Here is a 19457-nt window from a genome sequence, read left to right as displayed (position 1 = left end):
TCATGACAATGTCCATGTGCATAATAAAAAAAAATATTGTTTACATGGGTTGAAATGGAAGATCTTAAGTGGCCTGCTATAGAGCTTTGACCTCAAACCTACTTAACACCTCTGGAATGAATTGGAACTCTGACTGCACCCCAGGTCTTCTCACCCTACGACAGAACCTAACTTTACTAATGCCATTGTGGCTCAATTAGTGCAAATCTCCACAAGCACCCACTAAAATCTAGCGGAACATCTTTCCAGAAGAGTGGAGATTATTATAACAGCGAGTGGAAACTTAATTTGTAATAAGATGTCCACAAACTTTTGTCCAAAGATACAGGATTATCTAATTATTACAAAAAATGTGATCTGCATTGACATATCCTAGAAAAAACAAAGCAGAACTTAACAAAAACCCGTGTGATTTTTTTCTATCTCTTTTTAAACCCAGCTTAACATTTTTTTTTGTGTTCCTGCCGTACATACACCGCTCCCACTGCTTAATCTCAACAATCTATCCCATCATGTCAATAAATCTCTGGGGACAGCAATCACATAGGACCTCAAGTCTGTCATTAATATAGAAAGCTTAGTAAGGAACAGCTGGCAATGTTCTATCTTCTCCAGGCCATACTGGTGCATTTCTACACTGCCACTATTGAACGTCTCCTTATTTCAGCCATTACCATCTGGTTCGGCATGGAGTTCTCCCAGGAAATAAGAAAATTACGGCGCGCTGTCAAGATGGCTAAGAACATCATTGGCTGTGATCTGCCTTCACTGCGTGACCTGTATGACTCCAGAATGCAAAACCGAGCAGCAAAAAAACTCTTGCACCTCTCAGCCTGCAAAAAGTCTGCTCCAACAACTGACGTCAGAAAAGGTGTTTCAGATCACTGATTACAAAAAGCAGCAACGACAAAATGGTTTATTTTCCTTAGCAGTCTCTCTTGCCAAATAGGCAAACTGGTTAGAACAGCATTATGGGATTCTGGGAGACTGGTCCAATGTCAGACGCTCACTTAACTACCATACAGCTGTTACACTTAAAAGCCATCAACTACAAATTATCAAACTGCTGTTTCTGCAACTTAAAACTTTAACAACTGGCCAGCAGTGTTCAAATCAACAGGGAAAAAGTATAATTGCATTGCTCCTACCCAGAGACCAAGATCATATACACATTCTTGATCTCCTGGATATTCACGACTCAATGGGATTTGAACTTACAACATCTTAACAATATTATGAACACTATAGTATTGCACTTGGGATTCATAATTCATTAAGTGCGACTGTAGACTCTCATCAACAACTGAATAAATATGTCAAGTTTTATTTCTACTACTACCTGCATAAAGATCTACAGACAAGTTGGACTACACTTACTGTACATTCAGTGGCCATCCATATCAGAGCCTATCCTGGGAAGAATGAGAAAGGGTCACATCCTGGATAGATTGTTCAAGTTAAATTCGATTTAATGTGTATAAATTTTATATTTCACAGTAGATATGCTTTACATGTACCATGTACTTCTAATGTTGTTAATAGTAAGGCCACGATTAACTATTTTGCACAACAGTTTCAAGCAAATGTTCACCCAGAGCTTTTTGTTTAACCTCAAAAGTGTTGACTTATCCAGATTAGGCTTGGTGTGCTAATGCTAAAGCTGCACATCAAGCAATCTGCACATCTAAATCATCATATATTCATCAAAACATAGCAGAATAAATTCTATACAAAAAATGTGTTAAAAAAAATAAATACACTAAACACAAGTATGCATTAAAATGTTCAACAGCTCATCATGGACTTCCTACCTACTCCATGTACTGAGGATAAATATGGAGTCAAGATGGCTAATACAATTTGCTTACTAGAATTCCAGTTTGAGACATTTCAAAGTTTTTATCTGCCCCAGGTTTAGCAAATATGTTGTCAAATCAAGATACCTGCTCACACTGTAAAGGTTATTACAGTTTATTATTACATGTTAGGATAATACGAGATGTTATCAAAAAGTTTAGAGACTAATGGTGTAACTAGTGCTATTCTGACCACGTTCGTTACCACGTCTGCGATTTCATCATGGACAGCAAGTTAGAACAAAGAGCAAACATGAAATTCTATGTAAAACTGGGCAAATCTGCAACAGAGACATTTGACATATGGCAATGCTGCAATGAGTCATTCAAGTTGTTTTGACTAGCACGTGCTTCAATAGTGAAAGAATATCACTGGAAGACATCAAAAGTTCAAGAAGACCTTCAACAAGCTCAACCCCCAAAAATGCAGAAACCATTCAGCAACATGATGGTTGTCGAAGAACAATCCATATGATCTCACTTCCGCTCCCACCCTACTCGCCAGATTTGGCTCATCCGGAATTTTCCCACTCCTCAAAGATGAAGATCCAGCTCAAAGGTCACTGTTTTGACACCAGTGCGGGCCGCCACCCCGTATAAAATGCATATATAATAAAAATCTCTAATAACAACTATCCAGTTTGCTGGTTTGGGTAGATAACTGCATTCATTCTACTGACTTAGCTTGCTACCTTGTGTGCATATATATATATATATATATATATATATATATATATATATATATATATATATATATATATATATATATATATATATATATAGTAAAAATTCTTGATTACATTATTGTAGTTTCCATGTTCCCAATTCCCAGTGATTTATATTGTCTTATTGTTATATTTATACCTTATATTGCACACATTTCACTGTTTTATACATCTCATTGTATACATAATACATTAAAATTTTGGTTTAAATTTTACATAACAAAAATAATGCAACACATCACTCTGTACAATGAACACTATTTGACAAACCCAGTCGATTCTTAACCAATCTTTCTTTTAGAACTACATATAACCATTGTACACTCCAAAATCAAACAAGGTTTCAAATTGTATTCTTAATTAATATTGATAAAACGAACACTGTAATACGTTTTATTGAGGAAATTGTGTGCAGCTGTGTGAACTCAAGCTTAGGTACCCCCAAACCACAATGGCGCAAAGCTAATGGCTCCTAGCATGCTTATTTATAGCATCTCCTCCATGACTAATGCTTTCAACATCCACCTTCGTCCTTGCCTGCGCTGCCTAATCCTTCTTCTGCCATGTCGGCTCCTGCTTCTTGTTTGTTTCTGGTGCTGCCGCAGTGGCATCGGTGCCGGCTTTAGGTTTGGTCTGGGTTTGGGCCGCTGCTGCCGGCTCTGATGCACTCAGCCAGGCCCCCGCGGCCTGGGCCTTCATCCAGCATGGGTGGCAGCAGAGCGGACAAAGGAGCTCAGTCTGTGTGTGTGTGTGTGTGTGTGTGTGTGTGTGTGTGTGTGTGTGTGTGTGAGAGAGAGCGTGGGCTTGGAGAGAGACCCTGGCGAGCCCAGCTCGACGGTCTTATCCTCACGGCTCAAGCACACGCCACCAGCTGCTGCCCTCTTCCTGTGCTTTCATTAAAGCAGTCTCCGTCCTGCTCCATGGGGTATAACACACACATTACCGCACCACGGTTATATCACACCTCTGCCTCGCACTCCTTTCTCTAAGTCTGCCTGGTTTGCTCTTCCCTTTCCTTTGTCTCCCAGTCTTTATGTATCTACACGACTGACTTTGTTGGCTTCGACTTTTCTTGCTTACTTCAATTATCCCCTCTCTCTCTCTCTCTCTCTCTCTCTCTCTCTCTCTCTCTCTCTCTCTCTCTCTCTCTCTCTCTCTCTCTCTCTCTCTTTCTGTCCAGGCCAAAGCAGCCAGCTCCGGCACACAGCCACTGCAGCAATTCACGGCACCATGAAATATGGTTGTGTCTCGAGCCTGGTGTCTGCAGGCCTGCTTTCGCGTCTTTGAATATTCCAGTTTGCTTCAATTCATGCGTCTGATCCCGTGCGCCTTTGTAGGAAATGTGTGTCTGTATTCACGTGGCTTCGTGTGAGTGTAGGTGCACGTGCAAGCGTGTGGAGAGGCTGCGTCAAGATCGTCGAGCCCAGAGCCAAGCCAAGCATTGCCAGAGGGAGCGCCTGCTATGTAGGGCGCCTGGCGAGCCGGACGCCAGTAGAATATCAACGCAGAGTGCACGGCACTCCTTCCCACAGCCCACCTGCCCTAAGAAAAGTGAGAGAAAAGAGAGGGGGAGGGCTGCAGGAAATTGCCAGGTAGTGTCCAGACCCACTTCCCTGCGTCGCGCCCAATTAATCAGTATCACAATCCATGCTGGACTCTCCCTCCTCATTAACAGGAGGTGTGCGTTTTAAGGAATACTAAGAATTTCTACTCCAAGCGCACTGTTTGAAAGCCGACAAGCCGTACTAGAGGGCTTAATGAAACCAAACAGCACTGTGAAATGTCACATTAACGAACCAATACAGCATGTCCTGTAGTGCGTTTTCTCTTTTTACCTATACATTGAAAAGTACTTTCGTAGATATGCACACAGAAATATAGACAAAAAGCATATTTGTTACATACCACAGGGCATGCATTACCTGGAGACAAAAAAAAAAAACGCATCTATAAATCTTATTCTTAGACCTTATCCTTATCCTACAAACCTTCTTTATTTATAAGGAAATATCACCGTGTAATCAGTATTGATGTAGAGATCAGCACATTTTACCATTAAAACTTCATCAAAATTAACAAATCTTTTTTAATGAGTCATTTAGTAATTTCATTCTTTTAATTAGAAATATTATAAAACATTACACTTTCAATAATCGGATCTCTTAACACGTCTAGATGCGCGTACTTGAACTATGACAATGCAGCTAAGGACAATTTATGATAAACAAATGAATAGCTCACCACTTATCTTCTGGTCCGTCTCATTAGTTCTTTTGTCATGTGACTCCCATAATTACTGTAACAATGTTGTCAAGATTTAGACCAAAAGAAATCTGATCTATTGCATTCTAAAGCATCTTGTAACAATAATGGCAAGTTTTGAAAAAAAAACAAAAAATCTATTGTAGCATCTAAAAAACAAATGACTCGGACTAGAGGTCTCATGAGATGAATTCTGTTTTCTGAACATAACCTACAGAGATTTTGCGATGCATTGTTTAATCGTGTCCTTTAGAAAATTAACAAATAACTCTTAAAGACAAAGAGTCATTCTACAAAGTCACATTAAAGACTCAAATGAACAAATCTTTCATGAACGACCCATCACTGGTCACCAGTTACAGATCTTGAAATAAATGTGATCCATGCGCTCATTGATGAACATATCATTTACTTATCATGTGTATTAGTGCTCTAGTTTAGAGTTTGGCCCATTAATGTTGTAATGGTTCAGTCAGTGTTGTAATGGTTTATATGGAAGTACATCCTCATCATAAACTGAACGCTTCATATACACTATACTCATTATATTCAGTACAAAGTGGCACAGAGAAAGGGGAAATTTTGGAAATGGGATTTGGCAATTGTGGGGTTTTAAAATAGTTTGGAACCAGTGAAACTTCGTTTTAGGACCCCTTGCCATTAGTTATAATGGAGCAGTGGAGTGATGTGCAATTAGCACTGGAAAAGCCTTTTATAAGAATGGTGATAGTGTTGCGAAAAGGGAATCCTTACCAGTTAGGACACCATGATCGTGTCCCGTCTGCTCATGCAATTACAGCATGGGTGCATAATTTTTTTAAGAAACAGCTCAACACAGAGATGATGTGTGTTGTCCAACCGACCAGTGAGGCCTCCTTCACGATGGCAGCTCAAACAACCTTACCACCTGGGCACTTCTTTTTAAGAATAAACCCATTTTTCTAAATTAGCAGACAGGCTTTTATGATGAATGCTCATTGCGCACCACTCCACTGCACCATTATAACTAATGGCAAGGGGTTTCCAAACAGGGTCATGCTAGCTCCAAACAATTGCCATCGTGACAGGATGGCCAACTCCTAGTTCCAAAATTTCATGTTCACTTTATACATTGATCGGCATAACATTATCACATTATAACATTATGACTGTTGAAGTGAATAACACTGATTATCTCTGTTAGTGGGTGGGATATATTAGGCAGCGAATAAACATTTTTTTTTATCAAAGTTAATGTGTTAGAAGCAGGAAAAATGGGCGAGCGGAAGATTTAAGCAAGCTTGACAAGGGGCCAAGTTGTGATGGCTAGACGATTGGGTCAGAGCATCTCTAAAACTGCAGCTCTTGTGGGATGTTCCTGGTCTGCAGTGGTCAGTATCTATCAAAAGTGGTACAAGGAAGGAACAGTGGTGAACCGGTGACAGGCGGCCAAGGCTCATTGATGAACGTGGGGAGTAAAGGCTGGCCCATGCAATCTGATCCAACAGATGAGCTCAAATTGCTGAAGAAGTTAATGCTGTTAATGCTCGACGGGTCAGGACTGTTTTGGCAGCAATATACACAATATTAGGCTGGTGGTCATAATTGTATGACTGATCAGTGGCCATAAAGTAATGCCTGGACAGTGTATACTAGATACTAATGCTCTTTATGAGTATCTTTGGTTTATCTTGCTGTTCTGATAATAAACAGACCATAAATAATATTTTTTATTTCTGAAGAAGGTTAGGTAGCAGGCCTACTACAGCATAAAAACACTAACAAACAAATAAATTACTTAGACAATTGAAAGGGTAAAAGTTTCAGGAATTATAGGATTTTTTTGTATCTACCTCATACATTTTAAGAAAAACTACTGCTTGAAACTGTCTTTTTTCCAAATTAAATGTGCCCACTGTGCCCACTGATTCTTGTTTTGGGTTGACAGAAGTCTTGGCATACTCTTTTGCTGTTGTAGCTCATCTGTCTCAAACTTAGCATGTGGCTGTTGCATATTGAGATGCTTTTCTGCTTTGATGGTTTTCTGCATACCTTTTCTGTCAGCTTTAACTAGTTTGGCCATTCACTTCTGATCTCTCTCGCCTCTCTCTCTTTTTCATACTATTCTATGTAAAAATCCCCAAAGTATCTCTAATAATCAAACCAGCTAATCCAGCACCATCAACCATTACAGTAAAAATCTGAAATCACATTTATTTCGTACAATAAATTAAATAAAGTCATACAACTGAATAGTTAAGACTTAAGGGCCTTGTTCGAGGGCCCAACAGTAGCAGCTTGGTGGAGATAGGATGTGAACTCAAACCTTCTGATCTGAAGTGCCCGACCTTAAACACCAGTGGTGGATGAAGTACACAAACCATTTAGTTGAGTTAAAGTTGTGATAAACTAGGTAAAACACACATTGTTTTTAATTCTTATGCTCTGTAAAGCTGCTGTGAGACAATCTCCATTGTGAAACTTGCTTTAAAAATACTTGAAACTTAAAATATTACTCCATTAACAGTAAAATGCTTTCTTTAAACTTACACTTGAGTAAAAGTACAAAAGTATTTGACTTTAAGTGTACTTATGATGAATTGTAGCTATAATGTCCTATTATCACACTTGCTTAATCAACTCAGTTCATGTAAAAAGACTCTAATGTTACAAACCAATCTACTGATAGAATGAACCTAATGAGTCAAACACTGATTGATATGTATTAAAATTATCATGAGCCCAAAACCTTCTTTTTAACTATTTAAAAGAAATTGCACAATTAAGGCCATGGGTGTTGCGGCGAGTTCAAATCTGGAGTTTCTTCCATCATTTCTTCCTCTCAAAATGTTCTGCTTGCTAATGAAATGATGCTGAACTGTATGTTGGTTCTAAGTAGATACCACCATTGGCCAATCAAAACAGTTTCAAAACAGACTGACTGGTGGCTTGCTGTGTGCCTGACCAAGTTTTTATCCACTCATAACTAAAAAGAAACGATTGATTTCACAAACTGGAGTTGAGTAAGATGTAAGATATTTCAACTTTGAAATGAAAAACCTATGTAAGTACAGTAACAAATTACATTTACTTCATTACTGTCCACTACTGCTGATTGGATTATTGCATGAATTTCCAGGCAAACAGGTGTTCATATTTAGGTGTTTGGAAAATTGAGCAAATTTTAACTAATTATCTGAATTGAGCAGATAGAATAAACATTTGGGATTAATTTTTTATAGTATTTGATGGTAGCTCATGCTCGTACTGTTGTTTTAGTTATTTAATTAGATGCCTGTTTTTACAACAAGCCTAAACGTGAAAGGTTTCCGTTAAAAAATTAGTGCTTTACAAATAGTACATTAAGTCACAGTACTTGCTACAACGTCAAATAGAGCGGGAAATATGATTCGAGTTGGATTGCAATGTTCACTTATAGCCTTTTCTGCTATTTTTCTAGTGGACTGCCTTTTGATTGAAGCTAAGGGAAAGAGATGTTTTTAGTGTGTGTGTGTGTGTGTGTGTGTGTGTGTGTGTGTGTGTGAACTGAGAACATCAGTATTCGGAAGCACCTGTGAGGCTCGTGTTCCTTTGTGAGCTTGTACACACCTGAACCCACACACACACACACACACACACACACACACACGCACACACGCACACACACACACACACACACGCACACACACTCTCTCTCTCTCTCTCTCTTTTACTCTTTCACACACACACAATCTCTCTCTCTTTCTCACATGCCTGAGCTGTACCACCTCTCTTAGGGCTGCAGCTCTGACTAAAAATGTCTTGTTGAGATAACATTAGGCAGACAGCAGTGAACTAACCAGCAGTGTTGGACCTGTTTAGCCAATCAGTAGTGTCATGTACCGGTTGTTTTAAGGATCATAGTTTAAAGTATACACGGTTATTATCTATGATTATGTGCTGTTGGGCCAGTCACCATGTTGGGTATATTTACACCTCTGTTTTTAAGTGTGTGTGTGTATATATGTTTGTGTGGCATGCAGTGCTGCGTAGAGGACGTGCTCAGTGTGGGTAGAAAGACAGCTGCCCTGACAGATGCCAGGAGGCAGGACCCCACCAGGGAGCAGGGGGGATGGAGCTGGCACTCTCTCACCCCAACGGAAACACCATGGGCTACAGAGGAAGTGGCAACAGGGAGAAACTCAGTGTGTTTGTGTGTATTTGTGTGTGAGTGTGTGTACACCTGAATCCCCATTAATCCAAGCTTTTTTTTTACTTATAAACATAATATTAAAGTTCAAAAATTGATATTAATCTCTCTCTCTCTCTCTCTCTCTCTCTCTCTCTCTCTCTCTCTCTATATATATATATATATATATATATATATATATATATATATATATATATATATATATATATATAAATTACAAGACATTCATGTAAGATAGATAGATAGATAGATAGATAGATAGATAGATAGATAGATAGATAGATAGATAGATAGATAGATAGATAGTATGGATAAAAATATTGGCACACCTGAAATTTACAGCCAAACTGTTACCCCAAGGGTCAGAAATGTATAAAACGTCTTTAAATGCAGTAGCATTACATTTTCCCTTTAGAGCTCTGACCTCAACCCTATTGAACACCTTTGGGAACCCTATTGTACATCTTTGGGATGATCGTGATCGCTGACTGGCCCCCAAGCCTCACCTAAATGTGGAATGGGATATTCAAAAACTCACATATGAATCTTATGGTCAGGTGTCCACAAACTTTTGTCCATATAGTATAGTGTAGTATAGTATAGTATAGTATAGTATAGTATAGTATAGTATAGTATAGTATAGTACAGACAGACAGAGAGACAGACAGACAGAGAGACAGACAGACAGACAGACAGACAGACAGACAGACAGATAGATAGATAGATAGATAGATAGATAGATAGATAGATAGATAGATAGATAGATAGATAGATAGATAGATAGATAGATAGATAGATAGATATTTATTTTAGATAGGTTTTTTTTTTATTTACAGTATATCATGTGTCTCTATGGTGTGGATCTGCTAATCTCAGAGGGCAAGATTTGTCTTTGTCACGTGTGTGTGTGTGTGTGTGTGTGTGTGTGTGGGTTCAGCAATGACAGATGAGGAAGAGGGTGAGGTAGGGAAAGCTGCTGAGGAGCAGAAGGCTGATGGATGTGAAGGAAATAGAGGGAAAAAGCCATATGAGGGGGTGGAGGATTGGAGAGGACAGGAAGCTAGTGTACAGGTGAGAAACCTGCTCTGTGCAACAGATGACCCACTTACACTCATGCACACACACCCACACACACACACTATGTTTACTCTCTCTTACATCTCTATGAGCTCCTAACTCAGTAACTTTCACAGAAAAATGTATTATGGCCTCGATTTATAAGCTCCCAAGTAATGAGGCTAATCTGTGTGTGCACACTTTAATTTGTTAATAGCCTTGTAGCAGATCATTTTTCAAAAAAATTAACTGCATGAATGGTGTCATGTGCAAAGCAGAGGGAGGTAACCTACACTATATTGTCAAAAATTTGCAGACACCTGGTCATGAGTATATTTGATTTTTGAGCATAGCATTTAACATTTACTCCCAACTTGCTCTTATAATTCCCTCCACTCTATTGGTAAGATGTTCCAATAGATTTTGATATGTGTGTTCATCAGGCATTTTGGGCATTTACTCATTGGGCATTTGTGTTCATCATCCAGAAGGGTGTTAGTAAAGTCAGTTACTGACACCATTCCAAAGGTGTTCACTAAGGTTGAGGTCAGACCTCTATAGCAGGCCATATAGCAGATCTTCATCTCCAAACCATGTAAAACATATCTTCATGGAGTTCGCATTGTGCACAGGGGCATTGCCAGGCTGGAACAGGTTTGGGTTTTCAAGTTCAAGTGAACGCAAAATTGTATTATTCCGCATCCAAAGACACCCTATAAAATTGTGTGCCTCCAGCTTTGCAGTAACAGTTTGGAGAAGAACCACATGTGGCAGGTAAGGTCAGGTGTCCCAATACTTTTGTCCAGTGTATTTGTTGTTGTTCTTGATAGCCGTGGTAATTTCAGAACATAGATACTCCCGGGAGAGTAAAACTACAGTGAGGAAAATAAGTATTTGAACACCCTGCTATTTTGCAAGTTCTTCCACTTAGAAATCATGGAGGGGTCTGAAATTGTCATCGTAGGTGCATGTCCACTGTGAGAGACATAATCTAAAAAAGAAAAATCCAGAAATCACAATATATGATTCTTAAACTATTTATTTGTATGATACAGCTGCAAATAAGTATTTGAACACCTGAGAAAGTCAATGTTAATATTTGGTACAGTAGCCTTTGTTTGCAATTACAGATACTACTTTGTTTGCAATTACAGATACAGTTTGCAATTACAAATACTTATTTTCCTCACTGTATGTATAAACTATAACAGGTATGTGCTGTGTGTCATGCTTACAGCAGGGTCATGCTTAAAAAATGTGATTTACATTTACAGCATTTGGCAGATACCCTTGTGATAATAATGTAATTCATACAGCTAAGCAGCAGTGGACTTAAGGGCCTTACTGAGGGGCCCAGAAGTAGCAGCTTGGTGTGGCTGGAATTTGAACTTATGACCTTTAGATCAATTTAATGCCTTGATGTGGGGAGGCTAACACCTGTCTTCTGTTTTTACAGATTTTTAGGTATAAATGTATATATAAAAATATATATATTCTACTCACTGTACTTCAATAATAACTATTACCAATATTAACAATATTAACTAACAATATTAACTTTTTATTTATGAGTGAATAAAAACTTAACCGGTCAAGCACTCAGCAATCAACCAATCAGTGTAGAGCACGTGCTCTGTTTTGAACTTGATTGGCGCTTGGTGGTATCTTCTTAGCACCAACATAATAAATGATCGAATAAACTCCTGACTCTAATTTGTCACAACACCTGTGGCCTTATTCACATAATTTTCTTTTTTAAGTAGTTAAAAAAGAAGGTTTTGGGCTCATGATCATTTTAATAGATATCAATCAGTGTTTGACTCATTAATATCATGTATTAATCTGAGTCTTTTCAGATAAACTGAGTTGATTAGGTAAGAGTCTTGTGACACAAATAATAATAGTACATTATAGCCATAATAAATCATAATACTTTAGATACTTATGTACATTTGAAGACAAATACTTTTGTACTTTTTCTCAAGTGAAAGTTTAAAGGGATTATTGGTACTTTTACTGGAGTAATATTTTACCCAGTGTATCTCTACTTTAACTCAAGCACATCGTTTGTTCTTCATCCACCACTCTTAAAGTGTTCTTTCTGTGTCTGAGTGCTTCAATGAAAAAAGGAATACCACAGGAAATCTTAAGTTTAAATTCCAACATCCCAACTATGCATGGCCAGGAATCCAAGAGGGTAAAATGACTGTGAGTTTTAGGAAGCAAGGATGTTGTACTCTCTTATCATTGATGACTGTAAACTCATGTATGAAAAGGAGAGAGGATAACACTTACCTCTGATTGTTTTATGCTCTGAAAGATGACAGCAGTGATTGGTCAGAGTTCCACTGGGACCAGCTCATATCCACCAGCTTGTATTCACCAGCAACAAGTCTGCATCACCATAGACTCACATGAAAGGACATTGGTTGAAGCAGATAGTTGGAACAATATTATATTAATTTTCAATCATTTCTACTTTTAAATTTTAGGTGACAAGCACTAAACTCTAGAAACTAAGAATGTCTTTGCTGCTCGCCGACATTTTTAAGAACGGGAAAAGTAAAAGTGTTTAATTTTTGTTCATTGCTGCCACAGAGCAAGGCATTTCTTTTTTGTAAACCGTGCATAACTGACTGTTGAGTTGTAGAAAAAAACTGCACAATATGTTTAGCAAAGCATCCTGGAGTGTGTATGTGTGTGTTTGTGCGTGTGTGTGTTTGTGTGTGTGTGTTCAGGACTTGTTTGCATGCAGCGTGCAGACGGCTGATTTTGCTGCAGGGCCTGCGCAGTAGAAAGTGTTGCCATGGTGAGTAAAGACAGACAGACAGGGCCAGTGTCCTCCACGACACGCACTTTCCTTCCAATCAGTGATTAGGATGTGAGTCGCTGTTTCCCTGCATGTGTGTGTGTGTGTGTGTGTGTGTGTGTGTGTGTGTATATGTACAAATGTGTGTGTGCTGGACAGGATAGGGTTTCACACCTGTGTGGAACAAATAGCTTAAGGTATCTTCGCATCGCCAGAATCCCCTCAGGTAATGGTTGGAACCGTGCTTTCGCACCAGCAAAAGAACTCCGGTCCAATCTCTCACACACACACACACACACACACACACACACACACACACACACACACACACTCACATTTATACACACACACACACACACACACACACACACCAGGACACAGTGATCTTAAAGCGGGTGTCTCTGTCCTATCCTTCAGCTCAGTGTTGTCTGATCAATCTTCACTCAGTGGGAATAGAGCGATGACCTGATCACTGCAATCTCTGGACTTCCTGTTCCAAAGCCAGGTCCTTCCCTCCATGTGTCCTCTATTTAGGTGGCATGCTCTCTGCCTGAATAAAAACAGCCCACTCAACGGGCATGTAGACGGCACTAGGACGTAGCTGGAGGCTCTGTACACACTGAGTGCTTACAGCCTCCTGTCGTCTGCAAACTTACTCACACACATACACTCACACACATGCACACACACATATACCTATACAGATCTATATACACACACAGCAGTGGGATTTTTGTCCATAGAGACCATGCCCATGGAGACTGTGTCCATGGAGACAACATTCACGACTGGGACCAAGTAGAGCAAGGCCAAGAAGGTTAGAGTGGTAGAAAGTCTTTGAGACTGTTTTGCATTTGGTATCTGTCCACATACACCTATAAAAAAAGAAATACTGAATAATTTTGTTTTGTAATTTTTATATAAAGTGCTTTATACTTTCCATGTTGGTTCTTTCCACACAACAGTCTCCTTACAGGTCACCTGACTGGTTTTAGATGTGTTTGATGGTTTTCTAATGAGAATCAAGTGTACCACAGGAAGTGTGGTGGTCAAATAACAATAAAGCTTTGTACAGAAGGGTGAGTCACATCGAATTTCTAATAGGTTTTTATCACATTCACATTTGTAAAGTCACATCTGCATTGCACACTCTCCAGGAGGAAACTAGAGAGGAAATATTCCACGGAAGTAACCTTTACTTCAGAAACACATGGAGAATTGACTGAGTAAGGAATACAGCAGTTTGGGGGCATGATGATATCCAAGACATATAAACAATAGGGCGGTGTAATGTACGCTCTAACAACACAATTGTTTTATTCCTTTTACACAACAGCAATTTGCCTAATAATGCATTTATATACTAATTACAAAACATATGACACGTTTTTGTGTATATACCTGTATTTAACATTGAGGAAATGCCCACAAAAACAAGTTCGATCACTTGTGTTTTAGCAATTATAAACTGTCTTACTTACTGTTGACCACTGTTTTCTCCCTCTTTCTGAAAAATAAAAGATAAATCAAGTGTTCAGTCACAGACATTCATCGGATCAACATTTAAGTGGTACCTTAGGCTACGTCTAAAATAATCAGGGAAAATTTGAAAATGTTTTCATCTAAACATGTTGTGTCCACACTTTCGTTTTTAATCATTTCCCAAAAGTTTCTCATCCACAATAAAATGTTCGAAAACGCTTACGTCCCTGTACAGGGCATGAGCAAAAAGTAAGAAGCTTTGACCTGACTCATTTCCACCTGCAGTTTATTTACTTTCCAGGTCTTTGAAACGTTGCGGCAATGATTAAAAATGCGTCGTCGTTTTTTCCAAAAGCCTCCATTTTCACAGACTACACTGCGATGGGAAAACTGCATTTTCAAATTTATCTACTTTGAAAAGCTTTTTTTTTTAAAGCTACATATTCGCTAACTGAAAACTCCATCTCAGAAAAATATATTTTCAAACGAAAATGTATTAGTGTAATCATGGCCATAGTCCATGTCATAGACATTGGATTTCTGATCAGAAGGTCATGCGTTCAAATCCAAGCCCAACCAAGCTGCAACTGCTGGGCCCTTGAGCAAGCCCCTTAACCCTTAACTGCTCAGTTAAATAAATGAGAAAATGGGAAGTTGCACTGGTTAAGGGCATCTACCAAAATGCCATTAATGTCAAAGGAAATGGTATCTCAGTGGTTCAGAAATTGAACTTTTGATGAGAAGGTCATGAATTCTAATCCAAGCTGCACCAAGCTGGGCCGTTATTAGTAGGGCCCCTCAATTCTGGCTACTTAACGATATAAATAGGATAGCTGTTAATAAAAAGTTACACTGGATAAGGGCATTTGATGAAACGCCAGAAATATAAATAAAGGTTGTAGCTCAATTTGGATGCTAGCGGTCAAATTAGACGGTCAATGGTTAAAATCACAGCACGACCAACTGTCACTGCAAGTTCCTTGAGCAAGGCCATTACCCGTGAACTGCTAAGATACTTGTAAGTCACTCTGAATAAGGTTAGCCAAAATACTGTAGAAGTAAATATTTTATGCATTTTTAATGGTTACCAGATATTTTTGAATCAGTCTATTATAAGCCTTACATTATGCAGATCATCCGCCATTAACACTATGAATTTCTCAGCCACTAGAAAAAGGATGACACAGCAAAACTTAAAAATAAACCTGTGATATGAATTATAGTCAGTACTATTGTTAGCGTTATTGAAATTTAGCTTATAATAATGACAAATCAAAATCATACCTATATATGTATATATGTATAATCACAGAATAAGATCTACAGTTTTGTGACATGTAACCCACGGTATTTTATAAGCATGAAATTTGAGCTGGAACATTTGTTTTTTGTTAGTGATGTATAGAAATAAGAAATTTGATTGTTGTATATTTTGACATGTTTGGCTTCAGTCAGTGATGGACAAAATACACAAACCATGTACTTTAGTTAAAGTAGAGATACACTAGGTTAAATATTACTACAAGTAATAGAGAAAAAAGTACTAACTTGTTTGTCTTAAATGTACTGAATAATCCAAAGTAATATCCAGTGTACTATGATTTATCTTTATTTATTTATTTATTTTGCCACAAGACTCTTGCTTTAATCAGTTCAGTTTAGGTAAAAAGACACTAATGTCACCATATCTTAGTACACCAATATATTAATAGAATAATAGTAATTAGTGATCACTGATTGATATTGAATAAAATGATCATGAACCCGAAACCTACTTCAAAAAAATTGCGCAAGTAAGGGCACAGGTGTTGTGGCAAGTTAGAGTCAGGAGTTTCTTTCATCATTTATTACTCTAATTAAATGTTCTGCTTGATGGTGAACTTACGTTAAACTGTATGTTCGTGTTACGTAGATCCCAAATTAAAACAAGTTAAAAACAGAGTGTGCGTTCTACCCTGATTGGTGGATTACTACATGCAAGTTTTTCTTCACTCATAAATAAAAAGGAATGGCTGATTGTGCAAAATGTAGTTGAGTAAAATGTAAGATATTTGACTTTGAAAATTAAGTACATTTAAAGTTAAAGTCTCACCAAATGGAAATGCTTCAGTAAAGTACAGATACGTGAAAAAGTTATTTAAGTACAGTAACGAATTACGTTTACTTCGTTACTGTCCACTGCTGGCTTTAGGTCAGTAAATCTGGGACTATGACATTCCCACTTGTCTTAAAATGCCACTTGTGTCTACTGTAGCTGTGACCAAATGCCTGCTAGTTAGCAGGGAATAAGCAGGCTAGCATTTAGCTTTTAGGGATTTCCAAATGGCATGTTCATGTACTGTACATATATGATGTATTTAAACCAGCTTCCAAGTTCAGTGATCAGGACACTGATCAGAAAACTGGCCATTTATCAGTGGTGTCACAACTTCCAAGAAAAAACTTTAAAGAATGTCCACAACGAAACACAAAAACCATGGAGTTTTTCTCAGACAAACTAACCTGCTAATGTAAAGAGCTTTTTATTCTTGTTGTAGCTAATACATTAATGGGATGATCTGTATATGCAAGAATAAAAACAGAAAAAAAATATCTTGCTATCTGATACCAAATCCTGACCGTTATCACTTACATTATATCAACAAAAGTATTGGGACATACTACCTAATGTGGTTTCTTCCCCAAACTGTTAACACAAAGTTGGAGGCACACAATTGTATACATTCCTTGGATTCAGTAGCTTTATATTTTGCTTTTACTTCAACTAGGAGAACCTAACCTGTTCTAAAATAAAAAGCCTCTGTGGATAGAGTGAAATCTTTGAAGATATGTTTTACATGGGCTGGAGTGGAAGAATGCCTGCTATAAAACTCTGACTTTAACTCTATTGAATTCCTTTGTGATGAATTAGAATGCTGACTGCACCCCATGCTTCCTCACCTCACCTCCTCAGCACCTAACTTTACTACAACCCTGGGTCTGAATGAGCACAAATCTCATCCACAATCACACTCCAAAATCTAGTGGAACATCCCAGAAGTGTGTAGGTTATAATAACAGCAAATTGTGACTAAATGTAAAATGGGATGCTCAAAAAGCACATACAAATCTTACAGTAAGGTGTCCACAAACTTTTGCAATTATATAGTTTATGTTTAAGATTAAGTTTTTTCCTCATAAACAACACTATGATTGTGCTAGCAGTAACAATGCTTTCCTGTGATGCCATATCAGTGCACACTGTTAGTGCAAACTTCTCACAGGGAATGCCAATAAAAAATAGCACCAGATCTGCACCAAATGTTTCAATGTGAACCTGTGATGTTTCGGAAAGGATTTTCATTTAGGATACACCAATTTCATGTCTGACATCATGAACATATTGTAGACATATACCTAAGAGCAGGCAGGCTCTTAAAGCCCTTATAATCCAGACAGGACAAATGGTAATGGTAACCAATAAACTAATTCCTATTAGGAAGTAAAATCAAATTTCTTGCATGACGTTGTTTTTCGCATGCAAACAAACACCATTGAGCCTCGCAATCAGCACGTATTGCTAATGATTTATCTCGGTGCCTTTCCCAGACTGCTGCAGTGATTTGTGTCCACTGAGGTGTACTAAAGGATCCAGCAAATGCTGATTTGCAGTCAGTGTGGCCATCTCTCTCTCTCTCTCTCTCTCTCTCTCCCTCTTTTTCTCTCTCTCATAAGTTTTCTCTCCAGAGATTTAACACCTGAACCCCTTGACTATCACCAAGTTTCTTCCTCCTTCTCTCCATCTCTGTCTCTCACCATGCCTCTGGGAATGGACTCCACACCACCAGGTGCAGACACTTGCACCCCCCTACCACTTCTCTCTCTCTCTCTCTCTCTCTCTCTCTCTCTCTCTCTCTCTCTCTCACACACACTCTCTCTCTCTTTCTTTCTTTCTTTCTTTGTCTCTCACTCTCGGGGCCTGGTGCCTGACATTGTTGTCACCCAATTCCCCCAAGCCCCCCACCCTTTTCCCGATATGCTCCACTTCATTTTACGAGCACCTCACTGAGAGGGGGAAAAAAGAAGCAGTAAGGAAAACTCCAAAAAGTGTGTGTGTGTGTGTGTGTGTGTGTGTGTGTGTGTGTGTGTGTGTGTGTGTGTGTGCGTGTGTGAGTGAGTGACTACGCATGCATGCGTATGAGAGAGCCAGAACGACAGAGAGAGAGCGAGAAAGAGAGAGAGAGAGAAAGCGAAAGAGGTTGAAGTGTTTGAGAAGGAGGGACATTGGCAGAAATGGGTGAAGGGGAGTGTAGAGGAGTGTGTATAAGGGAAAGAGCGAGAGAGATGAGAGTAAAGGAGAGGGCATGGAAGAGTTTGTGCGTTTACTCAGAGTTTGTTAATAATTAATGTGTCACCGGCTTGAAGGGGGGTTGCATCTCGCCTCGTCTTTCTCTTTCACTCCCTCACTCCCTCTCTCTCTCTCTCTCTCTCTCTCTCTTTCCGTGTAGCTCAGACACATGGTTGTGACTCCCAGGTGTGCGCTAGTATGAGTGGAAACATCTGAGCCAATGATATGAAGCAAGGGATGGACAACACGCTATCTCATACAAAATGGCCTCCCCAAAACAGGACAAGAAGAAGCACGACAACACACTTGTACACTAGTACACCTGCAACCAAAAAGTGGTGTTTTCACAGCTATCTGTAGCAGGGCCTTATTGTAAGGAACACCAGTATAAAAACACAGTATGTATATAGTTTTGTAGATATGCATCATTATGTATAGTTTATTACTTTTAGGAAAACATTTTTTTTTTTTTACGTATCTTCCTGTACTGGTCTTCCAATCATCTAATTAAATGCTCTCTAGAATGTACATATATGTATATGAACATATACTGTACAAGAACATATACTGTATACTGTACATCTGCACAAGCTTCTATTTTCCATCTTCCTTTGGATGGGTGGATTTACTTGCTTCAAAATGGTACAAAAAAGAGAAAGCAAGCACATCAATTTATCACAGAGGAGTGTTTTAAGAACTTGGGGCTGTTCAATGCCAGGAAGATCTTGCTATCTCAGAACAAACCTAAAGAACACAATTCTGTATATACACA

General features: G+C 38.6%; 1 long non-coding RNA gene across 2 annotated transcripts; it reads right to left on the bottom strand.

Moving 5' to 3' along the window:
* Positions 1–2941: 2941 nt before the first annotated feature.
* LOC124397742 lies at positions 2942–13361 on the bottom strand. Of its 2 annotated transcripts, XR_006927962.1 has the most exons (3): positions 13051–13361; positions 12363–12461; positions 2942–4123 (listed from the first exon to the last, which is right to left on the bottom strand). It is a non-coding gene; the product is annotated as an uncharacterized LOC124397742 (long non-coding RNA). The 2 variants fall into 2 exon arrangements; XR_006927961.1 differs by having other exon boundaries at positions 12363–13361.
* Positions 13362–19457: the final 6096 nt, after the last annotated feature.

Source organism: Silurus meridionalis, chromosome 15 (genome assembly GCF_014805685.1).
Source record: "Silurus meridionalis isolate SWU-2019-XX chromosome 15, ASM1480568v1, whole genome shotgun sequence".
Lineage (NCBI taxonomy): Eukaryota > Metazoa > Chordata > Actinopteri > Siluriformes > Siluridae > Silurus > Silurus meridionalis.
The sequence above is the reverse complement of the archived record's forward strand: the minus strand, read 5'-3'. Positions and strand labels throughout refer to the sequence as shown.